We start from the raw sequence: 10525 nt of genomic DNA on the forward strand, positions 1-10525 counted from the left end.
CCAAAGTTGTTATCTCTGGATTAATGGTCCCATCTGAGCTGAACACAGTGCTTATAATGCCAGTAACATAGGAGCTGAATCAGCGTGAACTGTAGCATCAATAGTCCACCATCACCACGTCTGAAAGTAGCAGTAGACACCTTAACACTTGTACTTTTGCCTTTTTATGAAAGTGCTCTTTGAGAATGTGAATCATCACTTGATGTACGTTTTAACTCAGGAGGCATTTCATAACCAAAGGCCTGATTCTGCTCAGAAGGAAAAAATTGTCAGCCTTCTTATTAACTTTAGTAACAGCTGGATTTTGATTATTTATTTTTTTCAGTTTTTATTTTTCAGCTTGTTTCAGTGTTAACATAGCCAACGTGGATATGTGCCTTCGAAAATCTGGATTGTATAGAAGGATAGATATTTTTATTTGTCAGAGATTCTGGGGTTTTTTGCCAACCATGTATGTTAACTTGCATTAAAAAGCTCAAATTCAGTTTGGACACTGGTGTTGAAAGTCAACAGACATATTTGAACCGTGCTTAGATTGATGGAATTCTGATTTTTCAAAACTGCTGGTTTTTCTTACTCTGTGACTATGTTGCCATGCCAGAAAAAATCCACTAAGAGTGGACTTTCCATGAGAATCACTCTAACATTAAGAGGTCACAGCCTGTTGGATCATGCTTTGTCTATTGCAGGATTTTACACAAGGTTTTGTATGTTGAAGTGACTAGAAATGTAATTCTGACTGCTTTTTTATGTATGTTTCAACTGAGTAAGTATCCTCTCTGCATCTCAAAGCTCAAGATATTTATAAACTATGTGGTTTGCTTTGTTAGTACAAACTTTCCCTTCTCCCTAGTCTCCCTAGTCACTCATAAATAATACAGACCATAGTACATTCCGATTTTTCCAACAATATCTCCTTTTTGCATTTATCTATTTTTATTTTTAGCATTCACAGAGAATTGGTAAAAATTAAAACTAAAACAAATACTTCATTTAATGAGGAGGACAATTTTTTAGGAAAAAACTGGAACTAGGACTGACTAATTTCAATTAAGGTTGCCTATTTGATCCATACGCTTTAGTTCTATATTAAAGTGACAGCTTAATTGGCGGTTGTGGCTAGATCTAATTAAATCTAATAAGGACGATGAGCCTTTTTAGGTTGGCACGTAGATACCGGCAAGTTACATGGGTATTTTACTGTATTATGTATTAGATATCTTGAAGCAGAGGAAATATAAACATGTCTTTACTGTGCATCTGGTACTAATGTAGGAAAACAATATCCTAAAACATGACAAACATGGAGGAAAAATTAAAACCCTTCGTTCTATTTATAAATTAAATGTTGTTAGCATAAATATCAGCTTCTGATTTTCAAATAGGACTTGGCCAATTTTACATATTTTAAATAAAAAATAGTCCAAACAGATGAGGAAGATACAGTTAAAATTCTTTAATTGGAACAATGTTTTGCCTCCATCAAGGAAGATTCTGTCAGGGTTACTCCTGGAAGCCCCTGAAATAGCACATTTTCTGTCTGTGGCACTGAATCCATTGAGGTTATCCATGTATTTACATTGGTTTTCTGTTTGCTTATTTTCTGGGAAAGACGCAGACCTTATTCACTGATGATAAGTACTGCAAAGTGCTTGTTGCTATCTATTGTTGAATTTGCTTCTTCATCTAATCTGATCCTTTTGTTCACTTATGCATTCATGGGCTATAAAGGCCTCAAGAAGGACAAAGTCAGCTTAAAAAAAAATAAGGGAACTGTTCCAAGAAAGCAATACTACTGTGTTAAAAGTAACAACCTGAGAATCAGAGAAAAACTTCACAATTTAAAATTAGCCCAAAGCAAGAGTAAGTTGTGCCAAATATTATGTGGTGTTTAGGTGGTAAATCCTTGCCATCCTTGTTTTCTGGTTTTCAGTACTTATTGTCTTTAATAACACTGTAATTTATCTCCTTCATTGTAAAAATCAATTGATAAATAAAATTAATGTGTATGCATATATTTGTGTATATGTATGTGTATATCAATGCACTAATATCTACATACCCATGTAAAGAAGTAGATTCTGTTCTCATCTCTACAACACATCCCCAGGTGTTCCTGAAGAAGATCTACTAAGCAGAGCTCCTGCACTAATTTGCCTTTTAAAGGGTTTGATCTGAGACAGATTTTTTCATGCATGCTCAGAACTAATTGCTTCAATTGACATCAATGATAGTTTTGTTTTGAATGTACGAAGAGCAAGATAACGTTAACTAATCAAAAAAAAGGGGTCTCACAGGTCTCAGATGGGGTATCCAGCATCAGTAGACACTTCTAGGATTACTATCTATGCCTCATGTCTCCAGCTGGAACATAAAGAGTAGCCACTCCGTCATTTCACAAGGTTGTTATGAAGATAAGTGTGATTAAACAAGATTTGGATAACGTTGTGATGAGCACTGGAGAAACATTAATCATTCTGATTTTAGAAGATTGTTTGAATAGTATGCATCAGGGGGCTGCAAATGGGACAGGAGAAAGAAGAATGGACGGTTGTTCATTAACTGAGTAAGCACGGTCTACTTTGTGCCCTAAGTGAAATCAGGATACCATGCAAAAATGGCTTGTGATGAGGTTATCAGAGACTGTATTACTAAACTTATTTACAGAAAATTCCATTTTCTAACTTTTAAGTGCTTGGTCTTCAACTGTTTTTTTAAAATATTTGTCTTGTATTAGAGACAGGCAATTAAATTGCAATTTCATTTTTGCAGCTTTGTGATTTGTATGTGAGTCATTAAACATTGTTATAAGTATCTTGTCACCTACACTTGCTAGTTTTGCTCAGCATCAGCTCTGCACATTGTATTTGCTAAGATATCCCAGTCAGGCATTTCTTGCCTCATATATTAACATAGGTTATCACCAGGGCAAATTTTCTCAAACTGTTCTTGAAGTTTAGTCCTTCTTTTCCAAGACTAAAGAAATGTTTGTTTCCCAAATTTTGTCTCTCTTTCCTAAGTATCAGCAAGGGTATTAATAGAGACTCATTCTGCTTGCAAATCTTTCTTTACTACCTTCGACAACCACTGCTATGGCACTGAGTCTCCCATCACTCATCACTTGATGCACACCTGCTGTTCTGGTCAGTGACTCCGCATGCACACCATCTCTCCTATATTTTACGGCAGCTTTGAAAAATGAATAGTATGCCCTAATGAAACTGCTCAGCTTATTTTCTTTCTGACCCAGTCTGGGATTGAATAAAAGGCTACCTAGCTATACATAAAGAGGAGAGACAACAAGCGGTTTCTCTTTGCAGGACATTTCATGCAAATGAGCTCAGGAAAACAAGATCCTTTTTAGCTTTATTGTTAAGTAGAAACTCATCCAATGTGACTAAAACTCTGTTCCAGCCTGGGGTGTTTTTCCTGACCTTGTTTTACCAGTGCTGTACTTGCAATTCTGATGGGCAGCAACTGGTACGCGCTGCAGACTACAGCTCTGTGAGCACGCTTAGTAATGTGCACACCGCTACAGGAGAAAATTGGGCCAGAAGTCATAGTCTGGAGGCAAAGAGATTTCCCTTTCATTAAACTAACAGCAGAAGCTCTACTGAGCTTTTCTCTGCAAGCTGTCACTCTTGGATGTTTCTATAGACTTTCCAAACTGCTAAGTTGCAGTAAATAGCAAATAAAATAATTTGGCCCAGTCACCATTTGGATCTATGAAGTTTTACATCTCCGAAAGCTCCTAACAATCAGACAAGCTCACCAGATTTTTAAGGAAGTGTAATCAAAAGCCTGGAGGATGTGTTAGAAGTATGAGTTCTGCCTGACTCTGCTAGTGAAGATGAAGCCAACTGACAGTGCATTATAAAGAATATATGTCTCTGTAGTGATGCCTTTCATGGAAGAGCACTTGATACTTTCTGATGATGAGCAAAGGGATTGAACAGTGCGGTTTTAGTACGGCAGTCATGCACTCCCAGGTATGTGAACTGAACTCAGAGAGGTAATGGACAGCTGAAATTTTTGACTGATGTTTGATGGTTGCTGTTAGCCAAATATCAGTAATTTTTGGACCTTAGTAGCTAATTTGTTTTTCTGTGACAGGCGGGTCATTAGTACAGGTGAATCATTTGTTAATAAGTTTTGTTCTCTAGAGATAAGTGCTTGCCATTGTATATTTGGTGGTTTTTTTAGTTCATTTTTGTTAAGCATGGTATAGAACAGTAATATGGACTCGTAGGGTACAGGATGGGTTTATTCCAAGGATAAATCTGCATGAGTCAATGCTGATCCTGTAGAGCATGTTTTAAAACTGTTCAGTTGGACTTACCATCAAAGAAGACAGAGTTGCTGCATGGCAAGGGTATCTTTGCTGTGTTGCATGTATAGTTCCAAAATCACAGCTTGCTCTTTGGATCATCCAGAGAGACAGAGGGAGAGAAACTGCTGGGTATATAGACTGTGATTGCTTATTTTAACTCAATATAAAACATAAGAATACAAGACTTCTGACAGCTTTAAAGCTCAGCAATCTCCAATATGTTGATTCTGCTATTCTATACATTTAATTTTCTTTTTAAAATGTATCATATTTCTCCAAGCAGTGATTTGCTTTTCAAATTATCGTTGCCTAGCTAAGACTTGTGTACCAGGTGCCATGTAAAAGCATGTTAAAAGTAGATAAAAGCAATTTATCCTGCCCTCTAATTAGAGATGTCTTGTCTTTACCACTGACAATAGCAGTATGCAGCTGTGGCAGAGGAGAGATAATAGCACCAGAGCAGAGAGAAATTAAAGATAGGTTATCATATGTTGGCTGATGTAGAATGTCATCTCTCCATTGCATAGCTAAGATGGTCCTTAGGAAGAATACTAACTTAGCTCTTGGCCTGACTCAAGCAGATTTATTTTAGTTATTAAATCCAAGGTAGGATTTTATTATAATGAGGCAAAGGGGGCAGAATAATAATGTCTCCATTAAAAACACAGAAAGAGAATGTGATTCGCCATGATTACTGTATCAATAAATACATGCATACCACGTCCCAGGATGTGCTGGATCTTTATGACAGTGGGACTGAGATTCATTTTTGCCCTGCATAGAGTTCCTCCTCAGATGAAGTGAATGAGTGTCGGGGGGGTCATATAATGGGATAGATGACTCAGTGGCATGTCTCCTGGATGATATAAAGGGTACCTTTAGTTCATCAAGAGGTTCAAAATGAATGGAAAAGGGTGGCATAAGCCGGTACAGATACTCTCTTTTTAAATCCTGGCACCTCAATACGTTACGTACAGGGAGTCTGCACTGGAAAGATGAAGTGGTAAAAAGAAATCACCATCAGGGTTAGGACTGAGCAGTGTCTCAAGAACTGTGAAGAGACTTGATGTGGGGGACCCAGCAGGGAGAAACTGAATGAGAGTGGAGCTGGGTAGATGATCTGCATTGACTTTTGAAACCAAATTTCCTCATGCTGTATTAATACTACTAGGGTAAGACTCCTAAGTCCTTACCATAAAACCATGGTCACCAAGCTGTTCAGGAGTTAAAGAACTTGTCCTTTGTCTTCAGGAAGATGCTAACAGGGGAGTCATCATCTGTGCACTTTGTCCAGGTCAGAAGAGATCTAAGACCAAGACCAAAACTCACTTCTGAGGGAAAGTGTGTTGATGGGGAGAGGTTGTGTTCAAGGCCATGGTGGGGAATGAGATCATGACCAGCAAATGGGCTAGATCACACCACAGTGCTCTGTACTCAAGCAACTATTGACATATGCCTATGCTTCAGTTAACTTATGGCCAGATCTCCTGGACTGTATGACATGGAACATCGTACTGAACAAGCTTTTCATGTCCTAGATCCTGATTGCATGAGATGGCACGTTACACATCTTTCCAGTGTTCTAGATATATGAGTCTCCACCCCTGGAGGTATTTAAAAGAAGGGTAGATGTGGTGCTTGAGGACATGGTTTAGTGGTGGACTTGGCAGTGCTAGGTTAATGGTTGGACTCGATGATCTTAAAGGTCTTTTCCAACCTTAATGATTCTATGATTCTATGATGTGCAGACATAATAAAACTGAAAGAATGCATATCGAGGCACAAAAAGAAAATCAGTTTTAGTGTATAACATTCAGAATCAACAATGACTTCTGCAAATCTAAGCAGACTTACAGAATGAGTAATGTTTGCATTGACATTACTTAAGTTGGGAAATAAAATATTTGTTTAGAACATAATATGTATAAAATCACAAGTCTCCCTCTATTGCTTTTGCAGTGTCATACCTGAGAACAGTGCTTAGCACTCACCTCATGCCATAGTATCGCAGGCACTCCACACTGTTTGAGAAGCAGAAATTTTTTTCAACTCTGACCTCTCTAGCTCCTGATTTAAGGGAAAAGAGATCAAGACATACCCCCTGCTTTTCTTGTTATATCAGATACAGACATAGTATAAGGTTTGTTGACTTGTTTACTTGTCTTAATACATTTTACTAATGCCACTTACAGTACTTGAAATTTTCTCTAAAGATCTAATGGGTAATATTTTAGTACTATTGGGCAGAGTTGGAGGGGAAGGTGCAGACAAAAATCAGTTTAACTGATTTGAAATAGCCTGTTATGTTTCCCCAGATCTTTCACCTGACTAGATCCCATCAGGGATTGACAGTGATCAGACTCATTCTATGTTAAATAAAATGCTGATGTTACCTATGAGTGTAAGCAATTCCTGTATCTCTTACAGGCATATTGTCACTGAAGAGGACTGGAGATAAATCTAGTATACATACTGTGGTAGCCACAGTAACAGAGAATGATCTCCTTAGATTAAATCTGAGCTTTGTTTTCTGTTTTCAGAGAATGTGAATTTAAGTGCTGAAATCAATGAGTTCATCCATTCCTATATTGTCAGTGTAAAGCAGAGAGTAGGTTCGAAGGTCTTAAAATTGTATTTATGTAGTACCTGAAGTATTGCAAAATTTCACCCTCTAATTTTAGATTTATATCCTGTGGTTCTAAGCTTTTCAAATCCTTTTTTTGACTTTATAAAAATAATTTTACATGATGCCTAGTGGGATTACAATGTGTACTGCAGGACCATAGCTAGGCTTTCAATTAATGGCCTCATGCTGCTGCTCACTGTTGCCAGGGAATTGTTCAGTTCCTCCAGGACCACAGCATCTTCATGGTTTAAATAGCAGAGTCAGGTCACTGATATTGCTATACTTGTTAGGTTACATTGTTTAATGGACGTAATTTTTTTTAGGCTGCTGTTATTTCCTTTTGTTTGCTGAGTAAATCAGTGTTTGTAAAAGTTTATGATGCTGGCAGCATTGAGAATAAAAGTCTCACATGTATCTAAGTCACTAACACTCTGAATTGCTGTGACCCTCTGAGATATCATGCTTTCCACAGGATCCCTGCCTCCTAACATTAGTTGAACATATGAGATAATTGCAGTTCATCTTCTCACCCAACGAATTAAATGACTGCTGGTGCCATCATGTTTCCTCTTGCAGCCAACATGTCTCTATAATGCAGGTCAAATGCTGCAGTAGCAGGGGAAGAAGGAGGAAAGAGCTGGGGTAAGTATCATGTGGACTAAGTGAATGGCAATGCATATGGTTGCCTCTAGCATGGCAGTGGCTTATAGAAAAGATCTCTTTGGCACTGAGCTTTCAGGGAGAAGATGAAGGGAGAGGGAAGAGGGAAACTCAGGTGAGGGAAAAGATTGAAGCAAAAGAGAAGGCAGGCAGACAAGCACAAGCCTGAAACCAGGCAGAAAAGCCAAGTAAGCATAGCCTGCAGCGTGCTCAGTACTCACCACCTGGGAGGGCTGAACTACCATGAAGCAGATGGAGAGTGGATGAGCGGGCTCGCAGGGCACTGGGGGACAGTGGCCAGAGGCAGGGAGGTGACAAGGAGGCCCAGCTGGAGAACAAATACATGGAGGTGGAGAAGAGAGGAAAGTGGATCTGTGGTGGAATGGTGGCATGATGGTAGAGCAAAGATAGAAAGTTAGAGACAGGGAAGAACAGGAAAAAGTATCCAATCAACTCAGTGGCTGAGAAAGGGAAAGGAAAATGGGGCTATATTCTTGGGCTGGGACAAAAAATCCTTGATGCACCACAGGGACAACGACAGCTTAGTGCCGCCTTAACAATCCCTGAACTGGCAGTGTGTTACTCAAATATGAACCAGCTCCTAAAGATGAGGTCAGCAGATGTTTGTTTGAGGCTGCATCGACCTTCTGTTCACATCAAACTTGCCAAAGAAACACAGTAGGCAACTGCCTACAGTAAGTGATTGCTGAGGCAGTAAAATAGCTGTGACTTTCCTGACTCCTTTTCTAGATCTGCCATGGGTGCTGCCACCAGGAAAGGGACTGGATGCCTGGGGCTGTGGTGACTACTGAAGGGGCTGAAGGTGAGTGGATCCTCCTGCTAGTACCAGTCCCTACCCCTACCTTCTCCTTGCTCATAGTAGTGACAGGAATGGCAGATTTTCTTCCATGTTGGCACCACTCTGCTGCTTCCAGTCCTAGGACCCTTGGTTAGCCCCAAGGACTGTCTGAGAAGCAAAGAGAAGACATAATCCAGTTTCTACCCATTTCTGTGCTTCTTACAGGGGCTGTGAAGATGCTCCTCAGACTGGGAGGGGAACCTTCCCTGAGCAGCGAAGCTACCTTTGCGGTTACTTCATGTCTCTGAAGTGGCACAAACAGAAGGAGCTGAGCTAGTTCAAAGGGGCCATCATCAACAGGGTCGAGAGTTTTGTAATTGCCAGCAATTTCCTTTCTGCTGTCTAGAATTCAAAAACAGATAATTCTGGATGTGAGAGAAGATGACACTGCCAGTATCATGTATATGTTTAGACTTTTAATGTATATATTGAATCTAGTAACGAGGAGTCCAAACTGGTGACTCCAGCTCTAGCCTTGGCTCGTGTTGTGAGTTTGCATTAATCTCTGAAATCTGGTCTGTTAGAATGGAGCATGTGCAAATTGCAGACACCTTTGCGGGGCTAATTGGACATACAAATGGATAACAGCTGACCAGAGATATGTTAGAGCTGGTTGGCTTTATGCACAAGTAGCTAACTTGTATATGCAGTTCCAGCAACTGCACACTTACCAGGTCTAAGGCTTCATTTTTCATAAGTGGCAGGCGTGACTTTCAAAATTGTATGCTTAATACCATGGATTAAAAGTACTAAGAAAATAAGGTAGCAACTAATTTGCTGCAGTGATGGGCTTTGAGGTTAAAATAATTTGTATTCATAAAGTATTTTAGACCTTTGCACAGAAGTGTAAATTTTACAGAGCAAAGATATATATGTAATTGGTAAAGTGCAATATTTTTGTGCACAGAATATTTTATTGAGCTCTCTAATGGAGTAGGTAAATGGATTGCCCCATAAAAAGTTTACCAAGGCAATAAAAAGATCAAAGACATTTTTTACATTGCATCTCAAAACATCTAAACCACTGAAGTTTAAGACTTGTAATGTGACCTTCCAGCCTTGGAAAACTTGTTACAATGACTAATTGTCCTGCTTTGCACTTTCAAAAGGTGATGACTGTATAGCAGTTGAGATCTAAAGAAGAATAGGAGTGAAGTGTATGTGTGAGAGAGGCAGAAAACCAATTTTGTAAACAGCCAAAGGCAGAAAGTTATAGACACAGGCTATAATTAAGGCCTAATGAAAGAAGAATGGGCATGACATAAACAAAGGGCAGAAGAGCTGATTATAACAGGAGGGTGGAGAACACGAAAATGAAAGACAATGTCCTAATACAAATAGAATAAAGAGCACATATAGAACAGTGGAAGAAGTGGAATATTGTGAAGAAAGTAAACTATGTGTGCAGCTCATTTACATTGCAGAAACTATAATCAGCACTTGCTTGAGCTTACATATATATTTTGCTCACAGCTTCATCGTCTAGAAGATAAACAGACATGCCAATTGCTAGCCAATAAAGTTTTTATCATGTACATCAGAGCATTACTGTCCTTCTCCCCAGTTCTGTTACATGTCCATTTAAAGTGAGTATACGAGCTGGCATTACATGCAGTGAAGGATAGGACTGTGCAGCCATATAGGGGTACGGAGCTTCGGGCTGGGACAGCTCAGGGATCAGTGGCTTTCCTCTGCCATATCTTAGGAGGGAAGCCACCTACATCAGGGTGCTCCATCACCATTCCACATTCCTGGTGTGCAGCGCGCATGTTTGTACACGGGACACTGACACAGGCTGTGGGGCTGCTCAGAAGTAGCTTGTGACAGACCAAGTTGATGGGCTGGGACTCGGTGGAAGGGAGCAGACCACTGCACACCACCGACCTGATGACACCACAGCGGGAGCCCTGAGTGCAGAGGGGCTCATGGGGCTCTTCTCGTCAGGCTCTGTCTTATCTCCACAGCAAACAGCCAAGCAGCAGCATGGGCACAGAGGGGTGTTAAAGCTGCTCCTGGACACTATGGGAAAAGTGAAACCATTTTTCTTAAG

The 10525-nt window shown here is 39.7% G+C and overlaps 1 long non-coding RNA gene across 1 annotated transcript; it reads left to right on the forward strand.

Annotated features, from left to right (window-relative positions):
• Window positions 1–3558: 3558 nt before the first annotated feature.
• Window positions 3559–10017, forward strand: LOC148057275 (uncharacterized). The gene is made up of 4 exons (XR_015699425.1): window positions 3559–3989; window positions 7429–7598; window positions 8367–8439; window positions 8641–10017. It is a non-coding gene; the product is annotated as an uncharacterized LOC148057275 (long non-coding RNA).
• The last annotated feature ends 508 nt before the right edge of the window (window positions 10018–10525 follow it).

Source organism: Nipponia nippon, unplaced genomic scaffold (genome assembly GCF_047370975.1).
Source record: "Nipponia nippon isolate SJK-2023a ecotype South Korea unplaced genomic scaffold, ASM4737097v1 scaffold_1, whole genome shotgun sequence".
NCBI classification, from domain to species: Eukaryota; Metazoa; Chordata; class Aves; order Pelecaniformes; family Threskiornithidae; genus Nipponia; species Nipponia nippon.